Source organism: Ursus americanus, chromosome 13, assembly GCF_024610735.1.
Source record: "Ursus americanus isolate L20-20 chromosome 13, mUrsAme1.1.p, whole genome shotgun sequence".
In the NCBI taxonomy this organism is placed as follows: Eukaryota; Metazoa; Chordata; class Mammalia; order Carnivora; family Ursidae; genus Ursus; species Ursus americanus.
In genome coordinates, this window is record NC_142139.1 from 15,709,647 (window position 1) to 15,728,593 (window position 18,947).

The window sequence follows — 18,947 nt, forward strand, 5'->3', positions numbered from 1 at the left end:
TGCTGGCAATTAAAAATGTGGTTCAGTTTTCCAAATATGTTATTTTAAATACTCCAAAGTTTATCCCTAAAGTTGGCATGACTTTGACTGATTTTTTTTTAACAGCAAGAACAATAATTAAAACTTTAAAAAAAAGATAAACATCATTTTATTATAAAAACAAAATTCGTTTCAAATATTTTATTAAATTAGCAGGATTTTATTGTTATTTTTATTTCCAACAAAGTAAATGCTACTTTCATTATCTTTTTTTGTTTGTCATTAAAAAAGCCTTAGCTGAAATGGCTAAGTATGCTATGGAAGCTGAATTCTGGACACTTTTCTTCATTGGCTGGTGTTACTCACTTGATGTGGTTAAACCAGTGTAGAGGTAGGAAAAACAGGTAAGTTTAAATATTTCCAAACTTGTTTTCTTTAGTACATGTGGGGCCTCATGGCTCTCTGTTGCCGTTATTTGTCTTGTATAAATGGATTTTCTTGAATTACTGCTTAGCCAGTAACTATTAAGATATTCTGTACTGTTCGAGAAATGGTCATTTGCCTTCCTAAATAGTAAGAGAGCTATTGAGGCAATGCTTTTTCTTACCCTGCAGAAGTGCACAGTGTCTTTGCAATGCCAACATAAGGAAGATCTTGGCCAAATGAAATAACAACATTCTTTAGCCACTCAAAACTCTTGGCTAAGGCAATTTTATTCTTAACAGTTCTCCAAAACAGCTGAACAAGAGTATTAAAATAAATATAAATCTGCAGTGGTTGAAAAGATTTGTGAGCTTTTTTATTCATGATAAAACCTCATAGAAAGAATAGAAAAATCCCTATGGAAAGCTGTTGGTACAGTGGCTAGCACTAGGTGATAGAGATTCTGATAAAAACACAAATGTGTTATTCCATCTCCATGTAGTACAACACATACTCATACAATGTTTTGTACTCGTATTTCACGATATTAAAACACGGAAGTTAAAAAATATATAGTTAATATCATTTGAGAAGTTTTGGTAAATTTCCTTTAACAACAAATGACTAATAATTAATAAATCATTTCATAACTCAAGAGATTTCTGATTGGTTTCTAATTCTTAGTATTATAGGGACCTAATCAAAGAAATAATTTTTGATAATAGATCATAATGTGATTTTTGGCATGTAACTCTAAAGGAGTTCAAAGAATTAAGTGACACTGATGTTATAAAACTCCTTTCATCCCTAGCTCCTTGTTTATATGAACAAGGTTTCTCAGAGCCTATGTCAATACACATGAACAAATAGGAATAGTCGGGCCTCCTTTAAGCAATCAATAGGATTCATCCACAGATACATTAAGTAATTGGGAAAAAAAGACCACATTTTTTTCACAATAAGAAGTACATTTTCAGTGCATTTTGCTTATTATATAATAATCTTTATTATATCTTATAAGATAAATATTTTGGTTAACTGGTTTTCATTAATAATTACAGTTATAATTCAATGGGAGCAATTCAAGAGGGGAGAAAATTAACTATTAAAACTTTATGGTTACATAAAATTTTAGAAATTAAATTTGTATTTATTTACATAATTTGTTGCAGATAAGAAAGAGAGACACTCCATAAAATAATTTTAAACAATAAATATATATCGTATTATGTAACATTCTTCAGGGGAAAAATGATGAAATTGCAAATTGAGAAAGAAAAAGAAATCATAATTTGCAACTATTAAAGAAAAATTTTTCCATTATTGTTTTTAAGTGAATGATAGTGGATATAAATAACTATAGTATTCAGGTCCCATTAAATACATTTAAAAGAGTGTTATTAAAGTTTTATTTAAAAATTAATATTTGTAATAGTATAGACAATTTTTATTTAAAAATCAATATTTGTGATAGCATAGAAAATTGCATCCTATGCAATGATCTAAGTTTATTATGAAAAATTTAAGATATTACTGTGTGTAGGGGTATATTGCTTACAAAATCTTTTAGGAACACACGAGCAAGAGCATTTGAAGGCCACTGACCTGGACCTAGCTGACTTGACCTAGTTCACTTACTGGACTTAAGCCCCAAAGAGAATACATAGAAGAAACCCAAATCATGCAAGGTGACTTAGAACTTTGAAACAGCTTTCTTACTAAATAACTGCTGAAAGAGAGAGAAGAGCCTGAGCCAATAATATAATGAGCCTTATGGAGCTTGAAGTACTGTATAAAGCAAATGGATTATGTCTCTTTTAAAGTCCTTCAATCGCCTGCCATTGAATTTAACATACATTCCAAACTCCTTATCACAGACTACAACCTGCATACCCAAGTCTGTTGCATGAAACAGCAGCAGCAATATCGTCTGGCATTTTGTTGAAAATGCAGAATCTCAGATCCTACCTCATTCCTTGACTCAGAATCTGTATTTTAAAAAGATTCCCAGGTACTTTGTATGTATGTTAAAGTATGTGGAGCACTGGCATACATGATCGTAAATGAATAATTTAGAAAATGTAGTGATAGTCAAGGTATTTGTCTTAGCTTAGAAAAAACCAACGCATGGTAGATTAGAAGCTTAAAAATGAAAGAACAAAATCCAGCTAGTACAAAACACCCAAGTGCTTCTCTACTCCATCAACTTTATTCTCCAGTCCCAGTCTCTCCCTTGTTTGCTGTGCCTCCCCCCAAATGTATCTTCTATCAATTCTTGTTGCAAGCCAACTTTTTCTTGCCTTGGGGCCTCTTTGCAGGCTATAGGAATTCTGCCTGAAATGCTACTCCTTTCCTTCTCACAGACTATTCTCATCTTTCTCATCAGACTCAAAATCACCTCCTCAGAGCTATCTTTCATGATCTCCCTCCCTAAAGTCTCTAATACTCTCACTGTCCCCTCTTTCTTTCCTTCATAGATATTAGCACAATGTGTAAGTTATTTATTAGTTTTAAACTTTTTTATATTGAAAAAATCTGACTAGTAAGAAGTTGCTAAAATAGTACAGAGAGTTCTGTGTACCTCTTACCCAACTTCCCCATTAACAACATCTTACGTAACCGTATTATACTATTAAAATCAGAAAACTGATAGTGATGCAGTAACCTGTAAGTTTTTGTTTGCTTAGTTGTTCTCTCTGATCACCCCATTTAAAGTTAAACCAGTCATTTTCTACCACATTCCCTTATTTGATTTCTTTCATTGTACTCACATCTTGTATACATTATCTGAAACTAATTTATTTGTTTACTTGGATGTGGTCTGTCTCCACTTCTAGGTTGTAATTCCCCTGAAGGCAAATGATTTGTGCGGCATTGTATAACCAGCACTTACAATAGTGCTGTAATTGTTAAACAAAAATACAGTAAGTGCTTAATAAATAGTAACTCAATAAATGAATGGATGTAGGTAGAGATCCAATTCCAAATATCACAGTTAATTTGTGTATTAGTAGTTGGGTAGCATGTTGTAACAATTAATTGTGTGCAACTGGTAGTTAAATAAGTTCTGGAGATCTAATGGACAGCATAGTGATTATATTCAATGATATTGTATTACATACTTCCAAATAGCTATGAGACCAGATCTTAAATGTTCTCACTACATAAAAGAAATAATAAATGTATGACATGATAGAGATGTGAGCTCAAGTTACAGGGGTAATTGTGTTGCCATATATATATATATGTCTCTCTCAATAAGTTGTACACTTTATTTATTTTTTTTTAAGATTTTATTTATTTATTTGACAGAGATAGAGACAGCCAGCGAGAGAGGGAACACAAGCAGGGAGAGTGGGAGAGGAAGAAGCAGGCTCATAGTGGAGGAGCCTGATGTGGGGCTTGATCCCAGAATGCCGGGATCACGCCCTGAGCCGAAGACAGACGCCTAACCACTGTGCCACCCAAGTGCCCCAATAAGTTGTACACTTTAAATATACAGAATATTATGTGTCAATTGAAGATGCCAAAAAAATTAATTGTAGAATTCAATATTTCTGACCACATTTTATTGTTGTCAAATGTTAAGTGGTGGGAAGGAAATGTATAACCTCAGTTTCCTTGTCTATAAGAAGATACTCAGGAAACACAGTAATTCATACTTTGAGAACTCTTTTCTCCCATCTATAGCATTATTTTTAGTTGGGCTACTGATTTAAATATGTGCAAAAGTTCTTTAGAATGAAGATAGTATGTACCACACTTCTGTAAGATAATATTTTCAGGCAGATAGTTTTCAGCTCCACTTTTTTTTAATCGGATACCTGTAGCTACTTTTTGAAACAGTATCGGAAAGCTGCTTTGTTCAGACAAGAAGGAAATGACACTGATAGGGAAGAAAAAAACATTTCAAGGAAATGAAAGTGATAATTATTCTAGTTTGCATTGAAAATAGTGTTTCTCTTTGGCTTTGAGGTTTTTTTTTTTTTTTAAGATTTATTTATTTATTTGAGAGAGAGAGCATGAGCAGGAGGGACGGAGGGAGAAGGAGAGAGAATATCAAGCGGACTCCGTGCTAAGCATGGAGTGGCAGTGAGGCTCGATCCCATGACCCTGAGATCATGACCTGAGCCAAAACCAAGAGTCAGATGCTTAACTGAGTAAACTGCCCAGACACTCCACTGGCTTTGAGTTTTATTGCTGCCGGTAGATTCCAATGTCTCTGCAAAGATGGGTATTTTTGTTTCCATCTTTATTCTCATAAATTTTGATGCAATGTCAGCACTTTGGATTTCTTAATAAATTTGACTGTATCACTACAACATTTTCTATTTAAGGCTTCATATGAAAACTCCTTGACTCAACCAGTTTTCAACAGCTAAATATGAAGGCATATTTAGGTGTTAGTTTTGCATTGCTTTTTATGTTATACATTTTTAGATTAGGAAAGATTCAATTTGGACCAAACAGATTAATGTACATTAAAAGAAAACCCTGGCTCCTGTCACATGTTTGTTTGAAAGATATATGTTTTCATCTTTATTATATCCTGATTTTAGATGGCCATTTTGGGGGGGGGAGAGGAACAAATGAATTAATATGTATAAGTTGCTTAGGAAAGATATATTGGGACATGCTAAGTCCTCAATGTATATTAACTATAACAACTGTGATGATGATGTCACTCAGCAAATTTGAATATATAGTGTTAGTAGAAAATGTATGGTCCTTCAAACATAATAGCTGTTGGATCATTGCATCATATTTCAAATTGAGGGGTGCCTGGGTAGCACAGTCATTAAGCGTCTGCCTTCGGCTCAGGGCTTGATCCCGGCGTTCCGGGATTGAGTCCCACATCGGGCTCCTCCTCTGGGAGCCTGCTTCTTCCTCTCCCACTCCCCCTGCTTGTGTTCCCTCTCTCACTGGCTGTCTCTCTCTCTGTCACATAAATAAATAAAATCTTAAAAAAATATATTTCAAATTGAGAGGTATCAACAACCAGGAACACTACGTAATGGTACCTTTATTTTTAAAGTATTGTTCAGTAAATAGAAATTCTGTTATAATGTGTACAATGGTATTTCACATTCAAATGAAGGGTGTGATATTTACTAATTTTTAAACACTCTTTGGCATGTCTGTTTTTACCTAGATTTCTGTTATCTTAAACTAATCATTCCTTCCTTCATTAATTTAATAACCATTTGTTGAATGTTTACTTTATGCCAGACGCAATGCTAGGCCTGAATATAAAACTATCAAAGATATTCCTGAGGAAATTCACAATCTAGTAGTAGGACAAAAAGGTATTTAGAAACAGAAAACCTGGAAAACATTGTGAACATTGTGAAAAGTCCTTTTGTGGGGTCCAGGGGTGGCTTATACAACAAACATTTATTTCTCACGGTTGTGGAGGTTGACAAATCCAATACCTAGACTGGTAGATTCAGTGTCTGTAGAGGGGTTGCTTCCTTATTTATAGTTGGCTGTCTTCTCACTGTGTTTTGTGATACATCTTTATTGATCAAGTGATGGTAGCTTGAAGTTGGTAGTAGCTCTGATTCTGGGGTTGAGTGTATGACCAAGGCCGGTCAACACTACCACAGTCCCCATTGCCCTTAGAGGTAAGCATGGGACCCAAGATCAGTGAATGAGGCACAAGATTTCTGGAGAAAAGACTCTTGCTCTTTCTTACTAGATTAGAAAATGGGGAGGTTGCCATTGTCTTGCTACCATGGGAAACATGAGATTGAAGCTAACATAGTGAATGGCTTCTCTGAGGGATATAGCCAAACTGGTCCTGGAGATATATATTGCCTGGGATTTCCTGCCTGACCTGAAGTCGATCTAATTCTGGTGTCTAAATCTCACGAGGGCCAGGACATTACCTTTACTTAGGCCAACTTACATCAGTTTTCTATCATGTACAATTAAAAGGATTTGATCTTAATATGAGTTAGAGGAAGAAAATATAACCAGGAATTATTAGGCTGTGGTGATAGATTAGAATTTAACTTTTGGTTTATTCTCTATCTTTGCCACTGACTATAAGCTCCTTGTGGGCAGGGACCATGTCTACCTTGACTATGTACACATATCCAGAACTTAGTCCAGTGTCTGGCATATAGATATAAAATATTTCTTGACTTAAGTAAAAAAGAAAAATAGAGACATGAAAAATCAAAGTAAAGAAGACTTTGAAATAATTTTTTCACATTGAAAAAATTATGAACTGAGATATAGTGATAAATGATAAATGAATTGCAGAAGACTGTAGTTACAAAGACAATAAAGAGAGTTTATTAGAGAGATAAGATTGGCACTTAGGCTAGCACACTTGCCAAGAGAGGGTTTGACCAATACTAAGGGACGAGGGAAAAAATCTCCTTTCTTCAGCCTTTTCTGGAACACACACAAGATCGTATGATAATTTATAACAAATTTTAAATTTTACACTTTTAAAAAAGAATAATAAGAATAAGTGAACAAAATAATAAAATATAAAATAGGGGCAGCAAGAGGTTTGTTGTTTTTTTTAAAGATTTTATTTATTCGAGAGAGAGAGAGAGAGATACCAAAAGCTGGGGTGGGGGGTTGGGGCAGAGGGAGAAGGAAAAGCAGACTCCACCCTGACCAGGGAACCTGACATGGGACCCAATCCCAGGACCCTGAGATCATGGCCTGAGATCAGATGCTTAACCAACTGAACCACCCAAGTGCCCCAAAAAGAGTTTTAAAGTAAGTTATGTGGGATGTATACTTCAAAAAATTGTACAAGAATGAAAAAGAGACCAGTTCTAGGAAAAGATCATGTTTGTCAACTATTATGGACTGAATTGTGTCCCCTCATAATTCATCTGTTAAAGCCTTAACCTCCCCTCAATCCCCGCAGTACCTCAGAAGGTGAATGTAATTGGAGATATGTACTTTAAAGAGGTGATTAAGTTAAAATGAGGCTATTAGAGTGGGCCCTGATACAATGTGACTGGTGTCCTTGACACTCTGAGAGCCACCACGGTCATGCTTGCCCAGAGAAATGATCATGAGAAGACACAGCAAGAAGGCATCTATCTACAAGCCAAGGAGAGAGGTCTCAGAAGACTTCTAAACCTGCTGACACCTTGATCTCAGACTTGCAGTCTCCAGAATTGTTAGAAGGTGAATTTCTGTTGGTTAAGCCACCCACTCTGTGATATTCTGTTATGGCAGCTTAGCAAACTAATATAAAAAGTGTAAATTCATCTCAGGTTTGGAGGAAGAAAATAAAAATTGATGGGAGAGCCAAAGAAAAAGAGTCGTATTTCATTGAAATACTTTATTTTACTGTAGGTAACACATGCACCCATTACAAAATTCAGAAATTATAAGAAAAATATACAGTAAAAAAGAAATCTTTCTACAAACTCATCCTGAGCCAGGATATCCACTTAATTGCCCTTTCCATTGGTACTCTACACCAGTTTTTCTTTCTTTTATTATTTTTTAAAGATTTTATTTATTTATTTGAGAGAGAGAGAGCAGCAGAGGGAGAGAGAGAAGCAGGCTCCTCCACTGAGCAAGGAGCTGGATGCGGGACTCCATCACAGGACCCTGAGATCATGACCTGAGCTGAAGGCAGACACTTAACTGACTGAGCCACCCAGGTGCCCCAATAAACCAGTTTTTCTAATAGTTTCTAATAGTTATCAAATTTTTTTGAGATTTGTCACATGAAAAGAAAAGCAGTGGTACCTCAACTGCAGCTTTAACTGGCTTTTACCTTTTTATGAGAATGAAGAACACCTTTTCTACCGTGTAAGGCCCATTTATATTTCTTTTTATGTGAGCTGTCTGTTCATATCTTTTGCTCATGGGTTGATGGTTCTACTTGTTGATTTGTAGGACATTACATGTTATTTTAAAGTTCAAATCATTATTAGAAAACTGGGTTCCTTTATTATATCAAGAGATGTACAAATTTCCTCTTTCTAAATGCATGTTCAGCTCCTTTCACTTTTTATCGCTTCAAAGTGTGTAATTGTGGTTTTCCTAAAATATGTTGACTTAAATCTCATTTGTTTGTTTTAGCATTGGTGGCTCCTGGGATACTTGTGGCATGACAGAAGCTTGAATTGTGGCCTGCATTGGCTAGTGGTAAGTGAAAAGAAAAATAATTTCAGTTGGTAGGTATATTGTGAAATAATACAGAAAACTACTGATTTTTTTAATGGACTTACTAATATTACTGATGATGAGGATGATGATGATTTGGTGTAAGAAATGACTTCAGACTTGGTAACCTGGTGTTATAAAAAGTATATAACAACTTGAGGAATACTCAAGTTTATACATCAAGACATAGTGGTTTTAAGAAATTATTAGATGATAGAGAAATAAAAACCTGAATTAAACATTCAAAAAACTTTAACATCTTGAATTTGGTGGCAGTAAATTCCTTTATGCATTAAAATACAGATAGTATGCTGTTTTAACATTGTTTTAAAATTATCTGTAAAGTAGTTGTGGCTTTACATTTTTATGTGTTTTAGTTCTACAATTTGAGAATTTTTTTTTTTAACTTGGATCTAGTATGGAGTAGTGAAAGATAATAGGTGTTGGAGTTAGACTCACTTGAGTTCAAGTTCTGGTTCCATTTTCTAGCTTGTGTGACCTCGGGCAAGTTATTTAACTTTTCTAAACTTCCTCATCCACAACTGGTATTTACATTATGAGTTTGTGCAAGTTAAATGAAATAGTACACATAAGGCGTTAGCCAAGTACCTGGCACTTAGCATATGTTTAAATTTTAAAAATTTTCTTAGTATATATTTAGTTTTGTTTTTTTTTTTTTTTTTTAAAGATTTTATTTATTTATTCGACAGAGATAGAGATAGCCAGCGAGAGAGGGAACACAAGCAGGGGGAGTGGGAGAGGAAGAAGCAGGCTCATAGCCGAGGAGCCTGATGTGGGGCTCGATCCCAGAACGCTGGGATCACGCCCTGAGCCGAAGGCAGACGCTTAACCGCTGTGCCACCCAGGCGCCCCTATATTTAGTTTTTGAAGCACATTTTATTTTACTCTAGTGTAAAACATTTTCATGGTGAAAATATCAATGCAAAGAGAAAGCAGCTAAATTTGGTTAAATTGGTGGCTACCTTTGTGGATTATTTTGCAAGTAATCCCTCTTACCTTTAAATAAGCTTTTCGTTGTGCCTGAAATTATGCCATTAGAGATTTATTCCATTTAATCTCTTCCTTTCCTCTCTTCCCTCCTTCCCTTAGCTCCAGGGCAATTTAGTTCAGTTCAGTTTTTGATTTGAGGAATCTGAACAACATCTGGGTAATGTGTAGATTTCTAGAGAATTTGTGCTGAGACTGTTTCCTTCTTGGTCAAAGTTGGTAGTTTGGCTGTGGCAAACTTGAATTCATGTGGGGGTCCTGGTGCCTTACTAGGGAACAAAGATTGAGAATGACTGGGATTCTTCCAGATTTTGAAAAAGACTCTTGAAATCAATTTCTTTGCAGAAGTGGAGAAATAAACTCTAAAGAGCTAATTCAAATAAGGGTGGTAAGCGTGCCCTGCTAGAAGGTGGAAGTAACTAAAATAGGCGTATGTTTTTCTCTTTTTGGCTTTTATCCAATCCTTTCATAACTCACTTCTGCCAGGGCCTCTTATTTCCTTATATGCAATAAAGATTAATATGTTATATCATATGTTTAAACTTTTCTGGCTTTATTTTATATTTGGTTTCACATCTGTTTCTTTTAGGGTAAAACTCTCACTTGAAAACGTTAGGAGATACAGCACTTCAGCTCAGGAAGGAAGTCAGACTAGAGTTTTAGGCATTTAGAACTTTAGGCAGGATAAAGTATACAGTAATGCTTAAGAGCATGAACTTTGGAGCTACATTGCTTGGGTTCAAACCCTACCCTTCCAAGTTATTTAACCTCTCTGTACTTTAGTTTTTAATTTGTGAAATGGGAATAGAAGGGATAAGAGTACCTATCTCCCAGGGTTTGGGGAGGATTAAATGAATCAATAAATATAAAGTGCTTAGACCAGTGCCTGACTCATGCTTAACACTCTGTTTGCTATTGTTTGCATATCACTGTGTGCATTTCTAGTTGTCTTATGTACATATTCCACATCTGTCCCAAGCAATCACAAAGCTTCCATAGCCCTAAGACTGCTTTCCAAGTTCCTCTTCCTTTTATAATTTGTACATAAAAAGTGCGCAATATATCTGAGATAATTCTCGAACTCCAGAAAGTCGTTTGCCTTGGTTCACCTGCTAAATAATATGAAGAGTCTTTCTCTTTAAAAATGGTGAGCATTAAACCACTTTTCATTAATATAGTAAGAGACTCAATTGATTCAATGTAGTTTCATTTCATTCAATCAAACTCCCGGTATTGATAAGGTTATACAAGTATTGCTCTCTATTCTGAGCGGATTCATTTCACTTCATAGCACCGGTTTGATTCTTTTTGTTAGCGTTGCGTTCTTTTCTGTGCTTCTCTGTCTCCCGTCCTCAGGAAGGCCTTTTAACATTCCCTTTACATGAGTAGCAGGTGATTTTTCAAGCCCGCCCCTGACCTCCACCTTTTGCTCTAGACTCCACCCCCAGCCCGGGGCGGGGGGCGGGGAAAGGGGCGGAGAGGAAAGGGGTGGGACGCCGCAGATTCCTGGGTAGGGCTTCGGTGGCGTGTCGGCGTCATGACGTGTGACGCTACCAGTTGACGCAGTCGCAGTGGCGCCTGGCCCCGGCTGGGACCCCTCCCATCCTTCTCCGCCCCTCTATGTCAGTGGCTAGGGGCCCCGGGCCGGACCTGTGGCAGCTGGCCGGGGTGGCGGAGTTAGAGGGTGTGGGCACGGGTAGAGCTTCGCGGGCCGGGTCCGGCTCGGCGCTGCTGCCGCTGCCCGAGGCCTTTGGCGTCCCCCGGAGAGAGGCCGGAGCGGTTCCAGGCCGCCCCGGCGCTCGCCCAGGTGAGGGGACTGGGTCGGACTGGGCAGGGTTAGGGTGAGCAGCAGTTTTCCGTCAGCTCTGGAAGTCAGCCGCGTCGGAGTCTGGAGGTTTGGCTTCATCGCTGCTATCTGTTGCGGTGTCGGCTCATTTCTTAGTTTCTTCTACAGCGTCGGGACCTGTAGACCTGGTGTCGGAGGTCAATGGGAAGGCCTGGAAGGGCCATCGTAATCATATTGTTGGGGGCGCGGACACAGGAGCAGCCTCTGTGGATGGTGATAAGGCGGGTGGGCGGCGCCCACTTGCTGGTGTGTGGACTCCGCGGGCGGGAAGGTCAGTGCACCTGCAGGCTCCGGGCTTTAGCCTTGCCAGCAGCTCTGGGATGCTGCAGACCAGAACTGCTTAACATAGGATCGATTGAGTAAGGGAGGTGGAGCCTTAGAATTCCCCTTTCCAATTCAGGCGTGGAGTGTTTTGTACTCTGAATTGGTGCTTGCCGAGTCCACACTATGGAAGAGTACATTTCAGCGGAAACATTATCTTTTGGTCAAAGGAAGGTGAAGGGAAGTTGATTTTCTTTCTGCATTGTCTCCCACCCACTCCCCGACACCTAACTCCCATCCCCATTGGCCTTAGTTTTGACAGTAGAAAGTTAGGGATAGGGATGCTTGTTAAATGGAAAGAGTTCTTGTAAATTTCCTCCAAAAGGAAATCATGGGGGTTTTTTTTTGACTGTCCAGGCATGTAAGTTAAGTTTCTACTGATTTCAGGTTGCTGCTTTCACTCTTTGCATGGCATTGAAGCTGATTTATACTAAGTTAACCATAAACATTAAATATAAAAATAGATGAATTAACCAGAATATTTATCTTACATAATTGTTGAATGGTACATATTTCATATGCATGTTCTCTCATTTAGTCATCATAATAATCCTATCATGTAGGGACTATTATTATTATAATTTCATAGATAAAATGCACAGCCCTAAAAATCAACTTGTCCAAAGTCAAGAAATGTGATTTAAACCAGATAATCTGACTCCAGTTTACAGTCCCTTAATCAGTATGCTTTATCATCTCCCAAGTATCTTAAGAGTTTGCCAGGTGGATTTCGTTTGATAAAAATTGTGCCAGGTGCTTGGACTAGGAAGGAAACTGAGGCATCATTCTTGCCAGCAAAGACCCAACAGTTTGAGAGAACAACTTTTTTAAGACCACCCTTTATGTTTTTTTTAAAGATTTTATGTATGTATGTATGTATGTATTTAGAGAGTGCCCCCAGGCGTTGGGGCAGAGGAGAGAGAAAATCCTCAAGCAGATTCTTGAGTGTGGAGCCCAATGGTAGGGCTGATCTCATGAGCCTGAGATCATAACCTGAAACCAAGAGTGAGATGCTTAACAGACTGAACTACCCAGGTGCCCCTTGAGTATGTTTTAAAGGTAGGATTTGACCTCTACAACCCTCTGACTACCCAAATCGTAGGTATAGTGGTTTTGAAACCTTTTAGAATGGTGTAGTTTGGAAACTGCGGTCTTATTCTAGATTTAGAAGTATTTCTTGTTTGGAAACTTTAAAGAAGGAAATGCACTTTTGGAGTAACATTAAAAACTTTCCACATGTGTGCATTCCCATGCATGTAATCAAATAATTTAATCAGAAATGGTGAAAATGCTGGTGAAGCCATACTATCTTGTATATTGGTTAAATTTTGTTCTTTTCAGGTTTGTTAAGATGAAACACTGCAGGTGGACCTTCTGAAGATAAGGAGGAAGAAAAACAACATTGCAGACTCTGAAAAAAAATTGGGTAAATATTTGGCTAAGTTTTAAAAAAATCTAATTTCCAATTAAAGCTGAGATAGAGGAAATCTGACTTTCTGCTTTAGTTGTGTCTTAATCTGCTTAAATGGTCAAGGAGTGGAGGTTTGGGGGGGTGTATAACGTGACTTGCCATTCATTTTACCTGACTTTTGACAATTAAGTCATGTGCTTAGCTTGTGTATTGGCAGGAGAAAGCCAAGGGAAACTTTGGCTTGATTCTTGATCAAGTATCAACACTTTTTCCCTTCTTTTGCTTGCTCATTAATCTGCCCATGTTATAAAGGGTTTTAAAAAGAAATGAGGAAAATTAGTTGACTTTTGGTTTGTTCTTCACAGAATACTGGGTATGATTGAACTCAAGTATATTTTTTACTATGAGTTCTATGGAACATAGTCAAAGACATGGTTAAACATGGTGAAGAAAAACTTAATTCATTTCATCAATATTTATTGAGTACCATATACCATTTCAGACATTATTTCAGGCTTTTAGTATTAAACTAGTGGTCATCATGGCCCTGGAGGGTCTAGAGTAGATAATTTTTTCTAGAAGGTAATATTTTTGTGAAATACCATACCTTTTCTTGAGTTTTATATGCAAAGATGTTTTTTGGTTTATGTAAAAGACTAGGAAAACACCACTACCCATATGGTAAATGTTGGTATTTATAATAAGTCTTTCATAATTTTAGTTAATAAATGAAGGTACTCTGCTAGTGCTACTTGAAGGTACAGTGGGATACTAGGATTTTTATAGACTTCATTTTAGCATACTTTTTTAATGTTAATGATGGTGATAGAATTTCAAAAATTTCATGAGAGGTTAAGAAAATTAACTCTATAATTTGAGAAAATTTCAGGCATTTGTAAATAACGAATAGAAGTGACATGGTCAAGCAACAGTTTGGTGATGAAGTGGAGAGCGCTGAACTTGGCAGAGTGGTGATCATTTAGAGGCTATTGTAATAATCCAGGTAGCAGTTGAGAACCAGAAGTACAGCGATGCAGATGGGAATTATGAATGGAGATGGATTAAATAGATGCAAAGGAGATGTGCTGGATAGGATTTAGTGGGCTTGAGGGAAAGTGGAGTCGAAAGTTTCTGGTCTCTGTCATGTTCAAGCACATATTAATGTTTAATAAATATTGGAAGGATAATTATATGATATCTGGCTTGGGAAACTGAGTGGATTCTGGGGCCATTTACTATGGCAGAATAGGAAGAACAGTAGATCTGGGAACATGGTTGGAGGAGATCAGTTTGGGGCTGTTGTTATGACGCATCTGTGACTTCCAAGAAATGTCATTAAGAAGTTGTATATATATGGATCTTAGTTAAGAACACGCAGCTGGAGACATAAAATTTGGAGTCTCAGATTATAGGTGCTGGTTAAAAGCAATGGGACTGGATGAGATCACTCGGGGGAAAAAAAATGTAGAGTAGAAGAAGAGAAATGAGGATGGTGAATGTTAATAAATCAGATGGTAGGAAAACACACCTCAAAGGAGACGAGTGAGTAGATAAGGAAGCAGGAGAATCACAGAAGTCAATAGAAGAACTGAGTTTGGAGAAAAGGAATAATATTAAGCATCTTTGAGACATCAAATAAAATGAGGACAAGAAAAATATCCATTGGACATGTCAAAAAGTTGTTGACCATGGGGCGCCTGGATGGCTCAGTTGTTAAGCATCTGCCTTCGGCTCAGGTCATGATCCCAGGATTCTGGGATAGAGCCCGCATCAGGCTCCCTGCTGGGCGTGAAGCCTGCTTCTCCCTCTCCCTCTGCCTGCTGCTTCCCCTACTTGTGCTCACTCTCTCTGTCAAATAAATAAATTAAATCTTTAAGAAAAAAAAAAGTTGTTGACCTGAACAAGAACAATTATATATGTGGAGCCAGTTCACACTGGGGAGGAGATAAGAAAATTGAAATAGCTGATATCATTTACTCTTTCAGAAAGTTTGGTTTTAAGTGGAACAGAGGATAGCTAGAGATAAAGAGTTTGGGAGAGAGTTTTTGTTTTCTAAAGATATGAATATGATTTATAATTTTTATTTGCTGAGCATAAAAAACCATCAGAAATAACATTTGAAGACAGAAGATTGAGGGAGAATAATTAATCACTGACTAAGCTGGAAAGGACAGAATATGAGGATGCAGGTCAAAGGTACTATAGATAGACTTCTGAAACAGAAGGTAAGGAGGTGGTGATAATTATGGATACAGATCCTCCTTTGTAGGAGGCAGGGTAGAGGTTGCTCCACAGAGTCCATGCAGGAGACTCCCACTTACAGTAGAGAGAGGAAATGATTCACTCATATGATAGCAATCTTGGTGTGTTATTACTTCTCATCTTTTGATAAGTTGGAGGAGAATAGAGTGCAGTAGTTTAGCTTAACATGACAGGTATGAACCATTAGGGTAGAGGTAACTTGCAGATATCTTGCAAAATTACTTTTCTCTTACTTTGTATTAGATATCTATTGCTGAGTAACAAATTATACCTGAATTTAGTGGTCTAAAATATTTAGTATCTCAGTTTCTGTGGATCTGGATTTGGGAGTGCATAAACTGGTTCCCTTTGGTCTTAGGGTCTCTCAGGAGGTTGCAGCCAAAATGTTGGCTGGGACTTCAGTCATCTCAACTGTGGCTGAGGGATTTGCTTCCATGATGGCCCACTCGCATGGCTGTTGGCTGGGGGCCTATAAATCCTCAGCATGTGAACCTCTTCAGGGCTTTTTAAGTGTCCTAACAAGGCAGCAGGTTTCCCCTGGAACAGATGATCCAAGAGAGAGCAAGGAGGAAGCTGTGATGCCATTTTTTACTTAGTTACACACCATTGCTTCTGTCATATTCTTTTAGAACTGTGTCTCTTAATTCCAGTCCACACTTGAGAGGGGAATTAATTAAGTTCGACCTCTTGAAGGGAGGAGTATTAAAGAATTTTTGGACATACATCTTTTATCAATTGTCAAGTTCTTTAGGGTCAAATAAGCTCTTTCAAAGTACAAAAATATAGCCTTTATGACCAGGTGAGAGAGAGGTTCTAGAAAAGTGGGGAAGTGGTTAAGTCAGATACGGCTCACTTTGTAATTTGGCCTTCTTTGCTGCATATCAAGCTCCATAATTTGATGTGTTACCACTTAGGGTTATTTAAAGAAAAATGCTTGTTGACCTTTGAGTTAATGGAGGATCCTTTTAGGAGAAAAAAATTCCACAGTGGGCAAAATGTGAATTTTTTTATACCAAAATGTGAATTTTGGTAGCATTCATATTAGCTTCTAAACGTAGAACTGGGAGGAAGGAACTCATTTTTCATATAAAGAAACTGAGAACAAAGAGATAATTACTGAGGCCATGTTTTAACCGTGTTTGTGCTTAGCTTCTCAGTGCCATAGTTTTGCATCTGTAGAATGGGGAATTGTAAGTGAGTAGTTACTTGTGACGATTAGATGAGTAAATACACATAAAGTGTTTAGAACAGTGCCTAGCACACAGCAAGCATTGAATAAATGTTATAGCCATTGTTATGGCAGCTGTATTTTTATTATTTTAATGGTGAATTAATACCGTGGAATGCACATTTCAAAGAGTAGTAGAACTCTGACCAAAATGTTTAAAGTTTAAGCTTTAGATTATTGATCTTATTGTACTTTGTCACTTTTTATGTATATGTAAAGTATATTTCTATCTATATCCATTTTTTTCTGTCCATATCTATTTAAAATGCTGTGTCTGATATCAACAGTAGTATTATATAATCATATCCTCATAAAATTCCCTGAAGCAGCCTTTTTTGTTGTTTTATTTACATGAAAGTTCAATTTCAGTTGTAGCAATTCTCAACTCACAGGAATTGGCTATTAAATGGATTTTGTGGGCTCTTTGGGTAACGACATGCTATTAAAAAACATTTTCTTTGTACTTGATATGATGAGAGTTGGTAAACACATGTGGCCAGTTTCTTTCTTCTTCCCACATCCAAAGACCCTATTTTGTTGGGCAAGTAGTTTGAATATGTATTTGGGAGGGTTTTCTCACTGATGTGACATAAGGTATAAGATAGAAACTTAAGAGCCAGATAGGAAAATGGAAATAGTTTTATTACAAAAATCCTATAGAATTTTACTTTGCTGGTGCTTTTTAGTGTTCTACCTTCTGGTGTATTTTTAATCAAAATGAAAGTGATATATTGAATTCTTGATGAAAAGAATTAAAGGCACCTTGCAGGGTGTGTTACTAGTCAGTACAAAAAACGAAGGCAAAACCCCACAACCAGTGTATGGGATGTAGAAGTGGGAGGATTAAACCTTTCACTCAGCAGTTACTGTTATCTCTTTGTATTACTGACCATATCAAGGAGATGTTGAAGGTAATTAGTTCTGGTGGACTATTAAAAGTGGGTTATATTTAAAAATCATGGTTTCTTCTAGATTTGGAGAGGTCGAAGTCAGTTCTTTTTACCCTATTAGTAGATAGATTTTCTGCAGATTTTTAAGAGGTTTGTTTTTTTAATAAGTGTTTAGGTAAGCCAGCATAAATTTCTGGCTATAGAAGTCAGGTTTCCTAAAGTGCAACATTTTTGTTGAATGATATGATTTCTTAGATGTTAAAAATTCTTCCACACATATTATAAAGAACCATTTTTGTAGCATAGATTATGATGTTAAAAAGTACATTTGTTTAGTTTGCAGATTTGTAGTGTTTGAATTGTCACTCACCATATCTGAATATTTCTTTAGCAATAGTTGCCTGGTGACTAGTGTACTTTGGTGTTTGATCTGCTTCTACGAATCATGCTCACTGGTATTTGTAGAATTATGTTATTCATAGTAATACTTTCTTGACTATTATTTATGCCAACTAATTTTTTTTTGTTGTAAAATTCTGTTACTTAGTTACATATATGTTTTTTTTCTTATATATTGTAAGGAATGAGATGTATTTTTAGTTATTGTTTACTGGTATGCGTTTTTTTGTTTTTGTTTGTTTTTTTTTTTTAGCTTTCACCTTTTTTTGTTGAACTGATTTTTTTTTTTGTAAAGAACATTAATAACAGTAGCTTAGCTACCACTGTTGTAATGTATTTCTTGTCAAGCATTGTACTGTGAGTTTTATATTTGCTTTGTGTTTTTAATGCCTTCAGTATCTCTTCAAGGAAGAGATGCCATGTGGAAACAGCCTCTGAGATGCAGTAACTTGCTCAAGCTATAGCATGGCTAAGAAAGGAATTAAAGGGACAGAGCAAGCTTTCCATTTCAAATCTGGCTTTAAAACCTATTCTAGTTCCAGGAAACCAGATGATTTCTGTTATTTCTGATAGAATGTTATTTTATCACTTAACTCTGTTGGGTTTTAGAGTTAGTTAATAATGAATTGTGTTTGTTGCACATAGAATCCTGGTACTGAAAGGGACCTGGAGGGACTTTTTCTAGGTAGAAAGGATTATATACCTGGTTTGACTTAAGAGGATAATTGTCTGTCTTGTTTGTTTAAATGAACAGAGTAGGACATTATATATTTTCGCTTGATGTGTACAAAGCTGCTGCCCTGGCCAAAACTGTTAAGGAAATTAAGTTTGCTTTTGTTGCCCACCATCTCCTTTTTAAGATTTCCCCCATCTTCAGGAATCTTGGGCCTTTCGGCGTATCCCTGGATCCTGCTTGTTAGTGAGAAAAGTCATCCAATGAATTAATTTACACTAATAACACATGGTAATAATTAATGGTAGCTATTACTGGGATACTTTGCTTTGCATTTTAAGAGAGAATATTGGTTA

At 36.8% G+C, this 18,947-nt stretch overlaps 1 protein-coding gene across 9 annotated transcripts in view; it reads left to right on the forward strand.

The window, feature by feature from the left end:
- The first annotated feature begins 11,119 nt into the window (after nt 1–11,119).
- The window catches only part of BLTP1 (bridge-like lipid transfer protein family member 1), a 194,488-nt gene continuing 186,660 nt past the window's right edge, over nt 11,120–18,947 (forward strand). For 8 of the 9 annotated variants that reach the window (XR_015726479.1, XM_045799042.2, XM_045799047.2 and 5 more), the window contains exons 1-2: nt 11,120–11,368; nt 13,070–13,154. The gene's annotated coding sequence lies outside the window, so the exon portion shown is untranslated. Of the gene's footprint in view, nt 11,369–11,515; nt 11,679–13,069; nt 13,155–18,947 lie in introns of all 9 variants that reach the window. The other variant, XM_045799043.2, reaches the window with a different exon arrangement.